Source organism: Talpa occidentalis, unplaced genomic scaffold (genome assembly GCF_014898055.3).
Source record: "Talpa occidentalis isolate TD23 unplaced genomic scaffold, MPIMG_talOcc4v2.1 talOcc4.2, whole genome shotgun sequence".
Classification (NCBI taxonomy): domain Eukaryota; kingdom Metazoa; phylum Chordata; class Mammalia; order Eulipotyphla; family Talpidae; genus Talpa; species Talpa occidentalis.
The window spans coordinates 120,695,202-120,714,017 of record NW_023602073.1 but is presented as its reverse complement, the minus strand read 5'-3'; the positions used below and the strand labels follow the sequence as shown (position 1 = coordinate 120,714,017).

General features: G+C 34.5%; 1 protein-coding gene across 8 annotated transcripts in view; it reads right to left on the bottom strand.

Annotated features, from left to right (window-relative positions):
- The window catches only part of CLVS2 (clavesin 2), a 68,804-nt gene that overhangs the window by 35,342 nt on the left and 14,646 nt on the right, over positions 1–18,816 (bottom strand). The gene's annotated exons all lie outside the window — the stretch shown is intronic.

Here is an 18,816-nt window from a genome sequence, read left to right as displayed (position 1 = left end):
ATGCACTCAGTGTCTACACTCACACTTGAAACTTGCCAGAAAACTGGAGATTTCATACTGGTCTTTGGTCTGCCAATTTGCATGAACAAGATATAAAATCATGTCTATATGTCCAAACATTCACATCAGGGTAACCACACACATATGCAGCCTTTCTTTTCATAATCTTGGTCGTGACATATATATATATATGTATATATATTTATAAATCCAGTGCAGTCACATCACTAGTTGCAAAAAATCCTCAAGGGAGCGAGCACAGCTTTTCTGAATAAATAAATGTTGCTTCCAACTACTGCTGTGTATAGGTGTGTTTGCTTGTGCGGTTAAGAGGGTTCCCTAGTTAACCAGCTTCCTTCCAATTACTGAATAAAAGTAAAATCTGATGAAACCCCTTGCTCTTCACCCATCCTTGAAATCTAAGTGAACACAATGGTAGAAATGATCTATTTGACATAACATGAAACTGACTAGGACAACATATGTCATTTTAAACAATGAAGTAGGTGACATGTAGGTTGTTATTTTGGCCTGCATAATTTTTTAAATCTCACACTTTATTCTTTAGAACTGACAGTGGTTCAATTGTGACCTGCAGTTTAGTTGGATTAGAGAAACTTTGAAGTCAAAACACAGAGAATTACACCTCTCTACAAAATCTTGATTTCAAATGCTTTCCTGAACCCATCCACATAGTCTGTCATTAGATCAGATTTTTATGATATTCCCCTTTGTTACCACACACTTTATTCTTTCAATGTGGGTCATATCTATGTTCATGTTCATGTATGCTTATATCTGATAGAAAGTTTCACTTTCAGGTTTATATACTAACTTAAAAAGTAGTCCCACATTTAAGTAAAATCATTCAAGTTCCTTTACATGCAAATGTTAACAAAGAGGTAGATTTGAAGACTTTTACATTTATCACTCTAATGTTATTTTTGCCCTATATATCTCATATATACAGATATATGTATATATAATATATATATATATGATCACACACACACACACACAATCAAACCTATGTTCCACACTGCCTCCCATAGGGGATACTTTACCAAAATAAAGCATCAAAACCAGGAAATTGACCTTGGTATAATCTACATAGCGTATGTTGATGGGACCAGTTTTGCAAACACTCAGTTGTGTGATTATATGCCCTTCCATGCAATTTGGTCATCTATGCAGCTGTATGTAACCAGCACCACATTCAAGATACAAAAGGGTTTTCTCATGCTACCTCATCAAAGTCACACCTTACTCATCTGACACCAAACCCTAATCTCTAGTAACCATTAATCTGCTGCCCATTTCTACAATTTTGATATTTTGAGAATTGCTTATAAGTAGAATCATACAGTACATAACATTTGAGACTGCTCTTTCTTATTTAGCAAAATGACCTTGATATATATCAAAAATTTTCCTCTTCATTTGCTATTTAGTATACCACGGTATCAGTGTATCACAGTTTTAACCATTCACTCTTTTTACAATATTAGGGATGTTTCCAGTTTTTGGTCAACAGAGCTGTTATGAATATTCATGTATTTTTTGTATTAATATAAGTTTGTATAGCTGAAAGTTTTCATTTCTCCATAATGAAATGCTTCAGAGTGCAATTGCTAGGTCATACAGCCACATGTTTTATTTATAGAAAACTGCCAACTGTTTTGCAGAGTGGCTAGACCATTTTACCTTCCTACCAGCATTGGACATGAGATCTAGTTTCTCCATGTTTTGGCCACTTTAGTAGATTATCTGTTACTTTAACCTTTCTAATAAGTATGCAGTGAGATTTTGTTGGCCTTTATTTGCATTGCCCTAATAGCAAAGATCTTTTCATGTACTTATGTGTCATCTATATACCCTCCTTGGTGAAATACATGCTCTTGTGTATAGCTCATTTTATTATTGGAATGAAAATTTATTGTTAACTTTTTGAAGGTTAATTGTATGTACTAGATTAAAGTGTGGGTTTTTTCACATATGTGGTTTGTAAATATTTTCTCCCAGTTCGAGCTTTTCATTCTTTCAATAGGTGATTCCCCAAAGCAGATCTTCTTATATGTGATGAAGTTTATTAAATTTTTATTTATAGATAGTACTTTTGACATCAAGTAAAAGACATATCTACCTAGCCATAGATCTCAAAGATTTTCTTCTATTTTTCCAAAACTTTTCTACCTTTGTGTTTAGATTTAATTTTGCAATCCAAACCCATTTTGCGTTAATATTTTCATAAGGTTTGAGGTTTAAATTGTTTTTTTTTTTTTTTTTTTTTTTTTTTGCCTACAGATGTCCAATTACTCCCAGTGTTAGTTGTTGAAAACTTATACTTCTGGGAGTAATTGTACTGGTACTTATGTCAAAAAGCAGTTGGGTATGTTTGTGTTAGTCTCTCTGAATTTTCTATTCTGCTCCATTGACCTTCGTCTATTCTTCTAACAGTACTCCATTCTAACATTTATCTAATATTATTACTGCTATATAATTTAAGGAAATAAGAACAAAATTAACTTTTTTCAGAATATCAATTAAATACATTTTATATAATCTGTTGCTCTCTGAAAGATCAATAAAAGATTTTTAAGGAAATAGAAAAAGCTTAAAAAATCAGTTTGTCATTTCACATAATTTACACTAAACTTGTAATGTCTTTTAAATGTTATTCAAATAAATTATAGCATAGTCTTATTTTTATAGGCCCTCTAAATTTAATCTTTATCTAAAATCTTTATGAACATTTTTATTATTGCACTAACCATTTACATCTCCCTCAGAATTTTTATTTTAATCTATACAGAACTGAGAAAAGTTTGAATTTATACTTCTCTTATAATCTTACTAATAAACATATAGTCTCTACATTAAAAAAATCAGTTTGTCATTTTAAAACTTCTACCTTTGTGAGACAAATACTATTATTTTGAAATATTTCCTTTAAAACAGCAAAAATTATGCCAACACTAAAAGGATACACCACAATGAGCAAAAGGTACATATCTAAAGGGCAGAAAGAATGTCATGAAGGTATGGCCACAAGAAGTTGGCATTAATCATGGGAAGAGTAATTTTGCTTTTAATTATAAACTCTTAAATCCTATTTTTTTAATGATGAAGTAAATATCATACTTGATATAATATTTTTTTTCAGGACACAAGTATCAAAGAATGAAGAATAAGATCAAGAGACCCAGTAATGAAGCTAGTGCAATAAAAAGTGTGCTACTTGTAGACTGTATATATATCCAGTGTAATTTAGCAACAGAGTTTGGAGTGGTACTCTCTGACAATCTTCTTGAAAATGTCATTTAAAAGTTCATCAGGCCTCCCTGGTGGCACAAGGGAGCACTATGAAGCAATCCACAGCACTATGAAGCAATCCAGAGCCTCTGCAGCACGAGTTCAATCCCTGGCCGGCCAGGGAGAAACCACATGGTGAAGCAGACCTCTCCTGTCTCGCCCTCTGCTCCCCTTAGCAGTGCATTTCAGTCAGTCTGCCTGTTCTGTTCCCCACTGTGTCTCTGGTGAATCCTCTCAACACCCCCATCTCTGGCCTGTACCCTAGCTCTTGTATGCATAAATAAATAAATTTAAAAAAAAAAAGTTCAGATTCTTTAGCAGCTATGTGAGCTAGAGGTAGAACTGACATTTGCTTGTGAAAACAGAGATGACCCAACAGCAAGCCTAAACATGACAGAAATTCTTCCTTCCTCTGCTCTGTGATGAGCTGAATAACACTTCAGGCAGAAATAAGATTCTTCTTATTTTGGCCCCATCCAATGCATAGCAAATAAAGTAATATTTAATTTTAAGTTCCTAATATTTACTCCACATAGCTCAGTGGAGCTAATTTTAGTTTCAGGTATTAACAAAAAGAAGAAACTATGAGCTGACATTTGCATCTGCACAGTTTGGTTCCACTCGGATATTACCTGTGTGCCAAAGTCCAGTTTAAAGCTATGGAGAAGGATAAAGGTAAGCAGATGAGAGGAAGATGTTGCTGAAGATAAGGTGACCTTTATGCTTAGTCAGCAGGGAGTGAGCAAATCTTCAAGCATTCAGTCATGAGTCTGAACTTATATACCTTTAGGTGACATAAAGCTTGACTTCAAAATGACTCATTCCTGCTTCTCACTGCTAGAAGACTGAGAACATTAAAGCAGAATAAAAGATAAAGCTTGTGGATAACTGGGACTCCATTGAAGATAAAACATTACCCAAGGAATTCAAGAATCTAATCTCTTACATGTTTCTATAATAGCTCCACAGGACCAGAAATGGGATCAAAGATCAGGCACAGACAGAACTGATGAAGAAAAGAACTAAATTTACACACTTTTATTAACAGTCTATTTAAAAGTCTATTTCAAAGAAACATGATGTGATGCTGACAAATTATAATGTCCTGCCTGTTTTGACAGCCGTCATTTGCAGATCTCTGACAGAGCTGGAACTCTGCTCTGTCTGTATGATTTGCTAAATATCCAGTGTTCAGAAGTTATGAGCATTTTATTAAGAGAGAATGATGCATCTTCAAGCTTAACAGTCATTCTCCATGGAGATGATTCATGACAACTATTCTCACTGTACTTTTGACAAAAACTGCCTCATCAATCTGTGTTTTAATGCACAGGTTCCTTGCTATCTATGAATTCCATCATCAGGCAGTGTTTGTTAGACACATGGTAGACTAGCTTAAAGTGAACCAACAGCGCATTGTAAGATAACAATGCTTCCTTCTGTTTCCATCCTTTATCACAGGCCCACTAGATTTATCCATTAAAATATATTTATTCTGTCAAGGCAAAAACTTAACATGGTCACAGAAAAAATTCAAACAGTAGAGTGGTGTTCATGCCCTTCTGCTATTAAGTGTCAACTAACTTATGCAACCTTATTTCTACATGAATGGTAAAATATAATAAATTAACTCAGTTGCTAATACCCAAATGTATCATGTATATATATTCACTGTTTCTTCCCCTCAAGTAGTCCTCAGCTTAAAATGCTTTTATCCATTCATTTCTTTTCTTTCAAAATCCTCATAGGCCTTTCCTTTTTAATGCATATCTTTTTTCTTAATTCTTTCCCTAAGTAAGATATAATTTTCCTTTCCTTTCTTTTCCTTTGGTAAGTTATTTGTACATTTACAGACAGCACTTGTGATTTTAGGTTAACTTCACCTTTAGCTATTAAGTATTAAACTTTTCTAATAGTGGGGAATACTTATCACACTGATCAAAACACATGTGGAGTAATTATTTTTCTACTTAGGGATAAACTGACAATTTTTTTTTTAATTTAAAAGAAGGCAAACATACTGATACACTATTGAGAAACTAAGTCATGAGAGAAAGGGATGAAGGAACAGGCCATATGTATTTGCAGACAAACATTAGAAAATGAAAAATATCAGATAGCCTCAAATATTTAAAGGCACAATCTATGTTTTCCTGATATTGTTATGTACAAGACAGTGTATTACATAGAGTGTCAACAATCCTGTATTTAAAAGTTTTCATAAGTATCAATGAGTTCAAGGTTCAGGGTCAGATTTTAGCTGAATTTAATAAGCGCTTTGGGGTATTTGTAAGGAAATGCACTGAACATGTTTAAGTAGAAATTGCATAATTGCCTCCTAGGACTACCACAGAAGTAATGTTTATGTAAAATGACCTGTGTGATTTCTAAGTTTTTTTCAAGTACCAAGATTCTAAAACTCTAGACCTGCCTATGCTAAGCTTTTAAGTAAAGCATCTAACATAACATGTGCTCCTGTGTTGTGTACCTGTTAAAACCAAATTATATGTGTATAGAATGAAAAAAAGCCCAATGAAGTATCACATAAAATGCAAAGAAATAACATTCCTATTAAATGAGAAAGATTACACTAAGATGTTCTTTGATACTTTAATAATCACTTTTCACTTATGCATAATTATTAGTCTATAAAGTCTATAAAATAATGAAGTATTCAATTGTGAATCTGTACCCCTTAAAAATTTAAGTGTGAAATATTTATAATTTACCAACATTAAATCAAATTTTATAAAAATTAATTTTATTAAGAAGTCATAAAATAATATACTTCTCCATAAATGCATGCTACAATAATAGTATTAAATGCAATATATCATTAGATCTTGAATAAATGTAAATATAAACTTTCAAAAACTATTTTCCTAAAATATTTTACCACAAATAACAAATTATTCAATTTTTTTCTCAAGAATATCTTTAAATGTATTTTTTTAAATATTTATTTATGCATACAAGAACTGTAGTACAGGCCAGAGGAGTGGGGGGATGAGAGGATTCACCGGAGACTGATTGGGGAACAGAACAGGCAGATCCACTGAAATACACTGCTAAGGGGAGCAGCGGGTGAATCAGGAGTGATCTGCTGTGTCATGTGGGTAGCTCCCTGGCCAGGGATTGAACTCATGCTGCAGAGACTGCGGATAGCTTAGCATAGGTTAGCATAGGTTACATCTTAACCCCTTGTGCCACCAGGGAGGCCCTCTCAAGAATATCTTTTAAAAGCATTATAATTTAGGTCTCAAGATGTTGCCTCACCAAAACCCCTGACTTGTTTCATTTTAGATAAGCCTGATGAGCACCAGGCATACATGGCAATCATAGCCCTATAAAAGGGAACTATATGAGCAAAGACATGGGGTGGGGGAGAATGTTTGGTGGTAAGATCATATTTTAGAAAAACAACTCATCTACAAGTTGCTCAGGGTTAGACAGGGTCAGACTGGAGGCAGGACCACTGATTTTTTCTTTGAGAAGACCAAGTTATGCAGTAACAAAGATTTAAATGAGGACAGAATAAAATGTAAATGGAAAGGTAACAGACAAAAATTACCCCCTCATTCATTACTTCACTTATCTGTCTGTACTTTCAGCATCTCTAGCTTGGACTGCTATATAAAACTCTCCTAAATTTCCATTTTTCCAACTTTATTTAAAATTACCCTATTCAGGGCCTCCCCTGGTGGCACAGTGGTTGAACAATGGGCTGCAAAGCTGGTTTGATCCCCGGCCACAGGCAAGGGTCCCACATGGCGTGACAGACCTCTCTTGCTGTGCCTGCTGCTCCCCTCAGCAGTGTATTTCGTCAGTCTGCCTGTTCTGTTCCCCTCTCTGGCTCTGGCGAATTCTCTCACCCTCCTGCGCTTCTGACTATACCCAGTGCTTGTATAAATAAATAAATAAATCTTTAAAAAAAATAAAATTACTCTATTCAATACATGGAGGAGGAAATCATGAACAGATAAATGATATCGCATTAATTTTTCTATTGACCATGTATATGATTTGTTCTTCCACCCAAGGTACTCACTGATTCTCCATTTTTCACTAAAAAATTAGCTGCAAAGTCCATTCCATTTTGATTGTAGCCTATCACATCTCTTCAGTTCATCTTTCTTGCCTACCATATATCAACCCTTCATATCAGACTGCCTAGACTCATTATATATTCAAAATGCAAATATATGAATTTTCACCTCTATACATCTCAGCTCTGCTGTTTCCCTCCCTACTACATCTCAATGCATACCCAAATAATGTCATTCTTGAAGATTTAGCTCAATTTTCAACTGTTTCATAAACCTTTCTAGCATTTTAGTCTGTGTACCATAACTCCCTACTTTGAATTATCAAACAATTTTTATCTATAATTTTTTTCATTTACTGAATGTTTAGCAATATAAGCTATATAAATGATGGATAGAAATAACATGTATTTTCAAAAGCACACTTTTCTTTGTAAAGTGCAATTTTATCCACTTTTTGTCTCTTAATTTATCTGTAATCTTATTAGGATTTGCATCAAACTATTTAAAAATAAGATTATTGATAGCTGTTTGAATTTAATTTCCTTTTTTCCTGTCTACCAAAAATTGGTAACTATATGCTGGGTATATCAGCATAATATTATGAATCATATTCAGCCTAGTGTCCTCATAAAACATGCTTTTTAAAGCATGTCTGATCTCTTACTACAAAGCATATTTATATTTCCACTGACCCTGCTATCCTGGATCTTGCTATAAATTTCCATGAGCTCCCCAAAACTAATCCATCACAGCTATAGATATTTTTAAGATGAACAGCTGCAGATGGCTGAATCTGTTAAATTACTCATAAAACTACAATATTATTTTAAAATAGAAGCTTACCTTTTTGACATGGCACATGGTACATTTACCAGTTAAATAATTTGCTTTATTTCTTACTGTATATATAGGTTTTTGAATAAAATTTTCTTTGATAAAATTATACTATGTTCCCAATGATAAAATGTGTAAAATGCAGAAGTGGAAAAAAAGAAAATTTCATCATAATCTTACAACTCTCGGATAATCATTGCTTACTTCCTAATGTATTTTATTCTCCTTTTTAAAAATATATTATTAAAATACATATGATCAAATTGTAAATCAGTTTACACCACAAATTTCATTTAACTTTCTACATAACCATTGCCCATATTACTATACACACTTTGCAAACATTACTCCTCATCATTGAAATATAATCTGTCACACAAGCAATTCAGTGCTTTAGGGTCCTTCTTCATGGGAATTATATGTTCCTTTAGTATGTGGATTCTGAGTCTTAGAACTGACTCAATCGAGAAATAAGGCATGGCTTTCTAACTTCATACTGGGATTGCTGTGCTCATTTATTTTGATTTCTTTGGTTTGAATACTTTAAGCAATACTCATTGCCTTCTCATTTATGCTTCTCATAAGAACACAATTTCATGACTTCATGATGAATAAATCATGACTTCATGATGAAATAAAAACCACATCCATAGCTTACAGGTCCTTATGACTGCCACTCCAACTCTGCCTTTCAAAATAATAGCACCCAACTAACATTTGTTGTTTAAATGCCACTATTTGGCAAATACTATTTCTGAATCTTATCATCTTTATTGCTCAGTAACTCTGTTCATTGACTTTTTCTGTTACATTAGCTTCTTTTCCCATCGTCCTCTGAATTTCTCAAATAACTGAGATACTGCACCCTCTTTTGTATATGCTATGCCAATAGCATCTTATCCTATTTTACAACAAGTGAAAGATTTAGAAGTTGAAATTTTACAATATGTTTTTAGTCCACTTAGAACCTGGCATGATCCTCTTACCAGACACCTGGTGAGTTATCTAGCTGTATTGAGTGCTGGTTTGCCTTTGAAGAGTTCACCATTTTATTCAGAACATTAAGGAGAGGTGTATATATAGTGGCCATGATAATAAAAGTATGTATATTAACCATGACTATATCTTCACTTGGCTTTAACAGAAAATATTTGTGACATGCCCAAGAGTGAAAATCCAGAGAGTTATGTATCCTGGGAATAAATCAGTAAATGCCATGTGTTATCAAGCACCAATATTTATTACATTTATTATAATCATAGTTGACCAATATCTTACTATCTGGAAGAACAAATGGAAGGTTATAAACTTCTAAGAGAAAATTTCCTAGAGTTTTAAAAAGGTGCATCATTTGCAGATAATGGGGAGGAGTGACTTTCTACACACATAACACAAAACTTCAGTTGATAAGTTTGGTATGATGTGCCAAGTTAGACTGAGGAATTATATAACAATTGTATTTTTTATAGAGAAGTAATCTTATTACATAAGTTTACTTATATTCTCTTGTGCATAGAATAAGAAAGAAGTACATAAGCAAGGATGATATTAACCAAGTGCTTTCACTGACTAGATATCATACAATCTCTTTTAGATGTGTCATCTTGTTTAATCCTCAAAATAATACAAGGTGAAAAGTATTAATCCCGTTTTTTTAGAAGTGATAACAAAGACTAAGGACAGTTATATAGTCTATCTAAAATTGAAATCTGGATGTGACAGAGGCAAGATTTAAGCCCAGGAATGTTTGATTCTAAATTTTGATCTACTCTAGCAATTGTCAGGAGGAGACTGAATTCTTTATAATTATTCTCCAAACAATTCTTTATGAAGAAAACAGATAATAAAAACATGATTTCCTAGAAGCTCACTTGGATTAAAACAGACAATCTCTTTCTACCCTTACATGACTTCATGATGAAATAAAAATCAATGTTACTTCTTTCACTGTCTGTCCAGCTTAAGAATTCTTGAGCTTGTAAAACTAGGTTATAAATAGCATTACGAGAGGACTGCAAGACAAAGGAAAGGGATATGATAATTCTAATACTAATGCTGACACATGAACTTCCAGTAAACAATTCCAAAAGCAGAAGCTAGTGAAAGAAAAGTTCTTAAAAGGAGAATCTTGAGCCACAGGAAATTATACCTTGACTCAAACACATACACTATGAGACTCAAGGGTAATGGAGGGAATCTCTATTTCTGTGGGGAATGCCCCTATTCTAGGAGATTGGGAGTAGAGAGGGGTTCACCTCAGTAACCTTAATGAATAGAGAAAAACAGAAAATTTCAAAGCAAAGACAAATCACAGGGATGGACTTTCTAGGAGCTCTCCGTGGTACTGCCAAATTTACTCAATCTATTTGGATGATTTCTACATAACACTAAAGTTCTTTGAGTTGAGGCCCTTTTCAGATTTACATATTTATGAAACCAGAAAACAGCCTTATAATTTACAACAGAGTGATTTTACCTTTTTTTTTCACTATCTATATTACCTCTCTAAGTTTAGTATATAGTAGTAAACCATTATGATGGTGATCATCTACCCTATGTAGAGAAAGGACACCTCAGTAACTACTGAAAGTAGTTTATTTACCAACCCTGCAGCAAACCATAATTGTTGTATGTGGGTAAAATGTGCTTCTCTTAGCAATTTTAGATAGATAATGGGATGACTGAAGGTATTGCTGTGCGTCTTTGAAACCAGGTGATAAAGTCACATATCTGCCTGAATCACTACCCAATTGCAAATAAGCCTGGCTTATTAAACTTCAGAGTCTAAGCTCAGATCTATTTATACTGATCTCCCAGGAACTACTATTATCCCCTGAAATATTTAGGTACATCTTTTGAGAAAGACATAATACAGATTTTTGTACACTAAAATAAGTCCTTTTGTGAATTAGTCTTTTTGAGGGATGAGACACATTTTGTCTACCTGAAGGTGAAATAAAGCATTAATAATTAATTTAATTGAAGGCAAAAATTCCTTTTGGAAAGAAAATAATAATTTTACTTTCTTATTAAATATTAGTTAGTCCGGTGAACACATAAAAATATTTGTTCCCAGACACATGTCTGTAAATGCATAAGATAAAGACAGATTCTAAAATACTTTCTTAAGTTATATTTATTGAGGTAATGTTGATTTATATCACAGTATGCTAAGAAAAAAAGAAGCCTCTAACACTGCTGGTGGAAATGTGAACTGGTCCAGCCACTATGCAAAGCTGTGTGGAGGTTCCTCAGAACACTAAAAATAGATCTACCATATGACCCATCTAGTCCACTCCTAGGAACTACCCAAAGAATACAAAAACAGGGCCTCCTTGATGGTGCAGGTGGTTGAGCACAGCGCTGTGAAGCTGTCCGCAGCCTCTGCAGTGCTGGTTCGATCCCCACTGACCGTGGAGCAACCCACATGGCATGGCAGACCTCCCCAGTCTCACCCACTGCTCCCCTCAGCAGTGTTTTTTGGTCAATTTGCCTGTTCTGTTCCCCACTCTGTCTCAGATGAATCCTCTCACCCTCCCACACATCTGGCCTGTACCCCAGTTCTTGTATAAATAAATAAATCTTTTTTAAAAATACAAAAACACTAATTCTAAAGGAAACCTGCACTCCTATATTTATTGCAATAAACAATAACCAAGATATGGAAACAACCTAAATGCCTCAAAACAGATGATTGGATCAAAAAGATGTGGTATATATACACAATGGGATATTACTCAGCTAACAAAAAAGATTCTAAATTATTTTATAGACAATGTACATGTACCTACAAAGTAAGAAATACTCATTTGAAGCCAGTTTTTTTAATCTAAAATAGTGGATACCTAACAAAAATTATTTTGAATTTATATTTCTATATCCATCAAAATTATCAACCAATGTGACAACAGAAGAAACACATTTTAGAGAATATATTCTACAATTTTACCTTCCCATTACTATTCAAGTTAAAAAAATAGATTGAGTCTAACAAAGAAAAAAGGAGTAAACAAAAAAAGAATTCAAAGACTTAAAAAAAATCCAAGACACAGCTAATATAACATGAGTGAAAAAATTTAAATTTGTAGATTAACAGTTCTATTGTAGACAGAAGAAAATAATACAATATGAAGAAAAGAGCTTCTGGAATAGCTTCAAGAATGATGTGGATTCTGCACAGTAAACAATATGATTTTAAAAGTAGATGCTGTAATATAACTTTTACTTTTATTTATGCATTTCTGTACTGATTAAAATTAAGTTGACCTTAACAGTTTTCTCCACTATATGACTAAACAATAGGTAAAACTTCAAAAGGTTTTTAAAGCACTTGATTAATATGGTGAGTACTTATGGATTCCACACCCCAACATAAGACAGTAACTCTATTCTCCATAGTCATGCAATAAGACGTCATAGTGAAGTTCTTTTGTTTTTTTTTTTTTTTTTAGCAACTAATATTATTTTCTGGAAGTTTCTTACGTTAGGCCATGCCTTGCCAAAAGAAAAAGGAATAGTTGTATTCTTATTTTGTGAAATTTAAATCCCCAATTCAAAGAATTTCTAACTTAAAGGTCAAGCAGCAACATTACTAAAGTTGTCTTGGATACAGTAAAAACTACAGAGAAAAATAAAAATAATAATAAAACTGCAGAGGAACAGTTGACCCATTTCTCTTTTTAAATTGAAGACATTGGGAAATTTTATCTTCTTGGGAGAATCAGAACAATTCATGAGAGTTGAATTGACTGGATCACAACTGTGTTATATTTGTTATAGGGATATAGTTACAATGACCCAGCAACAGAAATTGCCTAGCCCCGTTTCTAGGCAAAACTAATCAGGTATGGAGATTGTAGTCCATACACAGTATCCATTGTAGTAAAGATGTATTTATTCCATTGTATTTTAATGTAGGAATTAAACTTCCTTAAACACTATCTAATTATCACCTCTTCCTTTCAGAGAACATAAGCAAAACATGCTATAAAGAGCTGACTGAAGAGTCATCACATTTATTTTAAGGACTCAGCACTGTGAATGTGAGTGTAAGATCACCACCATTTCTCTTCTTCCTAGAATCACATTTACACTACATCCCTTCTACTCCTTTGTACTCATGAAAGCCCATTTGACTGAGTTCTTGCCAAAGGAATGTCAAAGGAAACAAAGTACATTCCATTTGGATTTTGTACATAAGAAACTATATATCATACGTGATTCTTATATACTTTTGCACTTCATGGACGAAATGGACTGCAACTGAGCAAAGTGACCTTGGAAGTCACATGTATAAAATTTACAGTCATGTGAATAAAATGCCATGGCAACGAAGTAAAAGAAATTAACTCACTGACTCACTAAAGAGAGGCATGATCCACTAATCAAAAGTACTCTGTATATTTGGTTCTCTGAAACTTATTGATATAATAAGTAAAGGTTTCTATCTTTAAATAGCCTCTTTGCCTTTCCCCCACATCTCAGTCCCTGATAACCACTATTATATATACTTCCTATTACTATAAACGTGACTTCTTCAGATTCCACATGTAATATCATGCAGTATTAGTCTTTCTGTGCCTGGCTTATTTAACTTACCAGTAGCAATTAGGAAGAAAACATGTCTCCCAAATTCATCCATATAGTCACAAATGGCAGAAAATCCTTGGTTTTTTTCCAAGGTTTTTAAAAGTTTTCTTAAATATTCCACTGCATTTAAATTAATGTTTAAAAATGGATGTTCAAATGTTTAAATAGATGTTCACATTGTGCAGTTTCGGTATGAAGAGTGAAAGAAAATGAATTTCCACTGGGAGAAAAGGATATATCAAGATGCACTTACATTGCTACTAAAAAAGAAAAAGAGAACTTGCAGTGACTTATCTTTCTGTTCTCTACTTAAGGACATGTCTAAATACAGCCAGCAGAACAGCTCAAAAGGTTTGTTCAGTTTCTCATTATAGGTAAATACTTTTTCTACTCATTTATCATTCTCAAAGACTCAAATCAAAAGACTGTTATTTGCTCCTTTCCTTTTTGTTGCTTTAGTTTATTGAGACAGTATGATAACTACTCTATTTTCCAGTGGTTGAAAATGTAGAAGTATTAAATTTTATTGATAATTATTGATGATCTCTAATTCAATAAGTATGCAGGTAAATCTGCAGTACTCATGTCTTCATTTTTTGTCATGGTTTACACCCACTTTTTTTTTTTAAAGATTTATGTATTTATTTATTTATTTATACAAGCACTGGGTACAGTCAGAAGTTCAGGAGAGTGAGAGAATTCACCAGAGCCAGAGTGGGGAACAGAACAGATAGACTGACAAAATACACTGCTGAGGGGAGCAGCGGACATGGCAGGAGAATGCTGTGCATCATGTGGGACCCTCTCCGGCCGCTGGGGATCGAACTGGTGCTGCAGAGGCTGCAGGCAGCTTGGCAACCCAGCGCTCAACCCCTGCGCCACCAGGGGAGGCCCTACACCCACTTTTTACAACTGGACATTTTCAATATTTAGCTGCCAATTAAAGGATGTAAATAGCAATTTTAATATAATAAATATAGTGATATATATACACTGATATATACATATACATATACATACATATATGTATATATAGGTACAGAATTAATCTAGCCCATTATCAAAGATTATATAATTTTTAGTCTCCTTGCTGAACTGAATATTATATATAGCTTTTACATGCCTATTGTTAGCTTTTAAATAGATTCCCAACCTGGGGACTAAAAGATTCCTTCTGGGGACTAAACCTCTCAGCCAAACCACCACACTCTCACATGAATTAAAAGCAAGTTTAGAGTTTTTACTCATTTGGTTTTAGGTTAAGTAACAACTGAACGGAAGCACACTTAGCTCAGACAGCTTTGCATGTGATGAATAAAATGTCACTTTTTTTTACATACTGGCCTTGTCACTGTTTCTCAATATGGTTCTGCCTGTGCATACAAAATGTGGAAGTAAAAGCTTCCACCTTCAGACTGTCTGAATGAATACAGTTCATGAGCTTATGTTCATTTTTTTAGAAGATGGCATTGTTTTAACCTCCTCCCATCAATGTACCAAAATGCTGTGTTAAGTTTACAAGGTAGCTTGTATGCAAGATGTTTCTGCTATAGTCCAAAGCATTATATACCTGAACACTATTGACAGGTGAACAACCATTGTAAAGAATACTGTTGCAAAGAACAGACTTTGTTTAATTATGAACCCCTAATTTACTCAGTTTCTCACTGAGTCCCTTTTTAATACTGCCTTAACCATCCTACACACACACACACACACACACACACACACACACAAAATTTCAAAGATGGCAGAAATTGCAGGTAGGATTTGGAGGCTTGAATAAATTATTGCTACTCTGGAGTTCATGGAGCTCCTTACCCACTAGCTTTGGACAGAGATGTTCAAAGTCATTAGCATGTTTTTGGCAAGATCCCCTCGGTAGGACTGTGCTTCCAAAGAATCAGTGCCAGAATTTGTAGCAGCAGCACTTTCTGTCTTCCACATGAATGACCAGCCTTCTCAGAGCTAGCAGATTGGTGACTGCTGGTAACACTGGACACTTGAGTCAAAAGAAAGGGCAGCATTAAGTACTTTGAATTGATTACATATTATTTATTCTTACACAAGCCCTATTTATTAAGGGCTCTAACACTCTCTGGCACTGATGTAGGCATTTTGTGATGGTCCTACATCTGAGTCTTACGTAGCAATTCAAAGGGCTATTCAGTTCCTTGTTACAGTGAACCCCTTTGCCAACAAGCCATGTCTTGACTACATTATGTACTGTTTAGCAGCTGTAGTTTTGAGATTCCTGTGAAACCATAAAAGCAAAGCACAAAGACATAGCAGCACAGAGATAACAGATAACAGATATCCAAAGGGCAGCAAATAACAGAGATATGTTTAGGATATATATTTTTTTTAATTCATAAATAAGGGAGTCTGGATTTTTAAAAGTTTGAGTTTTTTCATTAATACTAAGTTTTAAGAATGGCAATATTTTCTAAGTATTTACAAAATACAGCAACAATGATCAGAAAATATTCAAAGGGATATTTCACTGTAAATTCAAACAATCTAGGCTGTTCCATGTGTTTGCAAAGATTTCATGTTTTAATTGGCTTCCCAGGCAGGTATCTTAGAGTCTGCAAGTCACATCCTCTTAATCTTGTATTGATTGTCTAACATGTTTCCCATTACTATGACGACCCTAATCAATTAACTTCTTGTAAGCAGCAAGACAATTTTATCTTTCTCTTTTTCCTGCTAAAGTGTGAAAACTTTATTTTTACAAAAATATATGGTGCTGCCTCTTATCCATTATGGAACTGCATTATGTTGGGAGAGATACCTAATGCATTTCATTTTTTAAGAAACATTTGAAGATTCTTCACAGAGAAAACATACAGAATTGCTTTGGACCAATATCATAATCGTTCATCAATCTGTGATTGTGTTGATAAAAATTCTCTTTGGCCTCCATCCAGGCTACTGGAAAGTTGTCAGTCACTCAAAGAGGTCACTCACTGAGAAAATCATTCTGCCACTTGGTTTCAAAAAAAGTGCAATATCACAGCCCCAATGTTCTTGACTCCTTTGGCTAGAATTATGCTATCCCAATAAACAAATTTCTCCTCTATAAAAACTGTGAGAATTTCAGCATGAGGGAGGGAAATTCTAAGCTGTGTCTACCCACTTTTTCTTAGTCACAGCCCTCGAAGCTTAGGAACGGACTCAGGCAAGACAATGATCCTTGGATACAGACCACCTTGACTCAAGCTTTGATGTCAAGAAAAATTTGAGGAAATGTCTGAAACTCCCTGACGTTCCATTTCCTGCCCAAGCAAATGGGATCTATATACTTGCCTGTATGACAGTTTGGGGCTTTTCTAGATCTAACCCCTCCCTCCATCCATCCAAGTTCATTCTTCTACCTGAGAGAGATTCCCAAAGCAGAGGAGCACTCCATCATTTTCCTGCCCCAAATTTCCTATGTCTGAAGAGCCCAGAGAAGTCAAGGGCATGTCCATGTCAATTACTTTAATCATTCACATCACCAGGTAAGTGCAAGATGCATCATTTCTAAAATAATACTTTAAAATTGATATAAAGGAATACAGTGAGTTTCAAACAATTCAAGTGATTTGGTCAAGTATTTGAAATGAAGCAGGGTTGCCATCCAAACCCATGTCTGTCTGTCTGGAGGTCGTATTTCAACCCTTCCACATTATGTCTCTATTGACTTTATCCCATAATAAAGTCATGGGATCTTGTAGTAATGTTCTGTGTGCTTTTATCCAAGGTAGCAGGTGCTCTCTTTAGCCATGTCACTCAAACACTTCTTTGCTTGAGGAAAAAGGGAGTAGATGTGAGTGCATGGACAAAAATATGTCACCTCAGGAGGAAGAGAAATGGGACCTCTTCACTACATAATTATATCTTAATAATTATACAAATCATTAAAGAAGGTTTTCTCTCTAAAACAGACCTACTCATAGCCATTTTTATTTTTGATTCCACTTCCTAGAATATTTCTGTTTACCTAAATAAAAGCAACGCATTTTAACAGAATTGTGGCATTTACATAAAATTATCTCATATCTGTGTTATTAAAAATATTCTCCCCTCATAATTTCCCTGACTGAGCTCACTAAAAGGGGCTTATTACTGTGGTAGTAGTGGTGGCATGGTAATGGATGGAGGTGTTTTTAGCAACTTAAAATTATGCATATATCTTTACTTCACACATTCTATAGTTTTATGTTCACCTCAAAAAATGTTTATTCATGCTGTGAATGAAACAGAAATATTTCTCACATAGTAAAGGCAAAGCACAACAGAGACTTGACTAGAAAAGTCAGAAAATGTTAGTTCCATGTAAGACTAAGTATGAAACCAAGCATGTCATAACGGAACATTTTAGCACCTCTTAAATATCCGCAATTGTCATTGGTTTTACGTACAGATGTAGACACACAAGGATACAGATATAAACATAGATCTAAAGCATTTAAAAGGTCATCATGAGCTGGAAAAAAATGTGATTTCAAAAGTAAGTAACGTCAAATTTATTAACTAATAACCAAGAAAAGTTTCATTCTTTTAAGTGGCTTCCCAGTTGGCAACCAAAAGGAATTAGCCCGTTTACTCAATGTGGATCCTGGGAGAAAGGGAGGGGACTGAGACATATGTGGGGCATAAAGACAAGGCAGCTCTGTGTGAAGTCAGCACAGGTTCCAGCTGATCGGAGGTCATCTCCCACTCTGGACACAAGCACAGAGGTATAATCTAACTAGTGTTTGTTGTGCTGGCATTTAGTACTTAAGAACTTCTGATATTCGCCTTGGCAAATGTCTGAGTTGTCCATTTTTTCTCCTGCAGTGACTTTTCACATTACTGCCAGAAGTTTTCATAGTGTGTATGAGCTGGCAAATGACAAAACACAGAGTCTATCCTTGAGGTGGTGTTTAAATTTCTTAGGAATAAAGTACAGGGCTTCCCTAGTGGTGCAGGGGGTTAAGCATAGCACTGTGAAACTGTCCAGAGTCTCTGCAGCATGAGTTCGATCCCAGGCCAGCCAGGGAGCAACCCA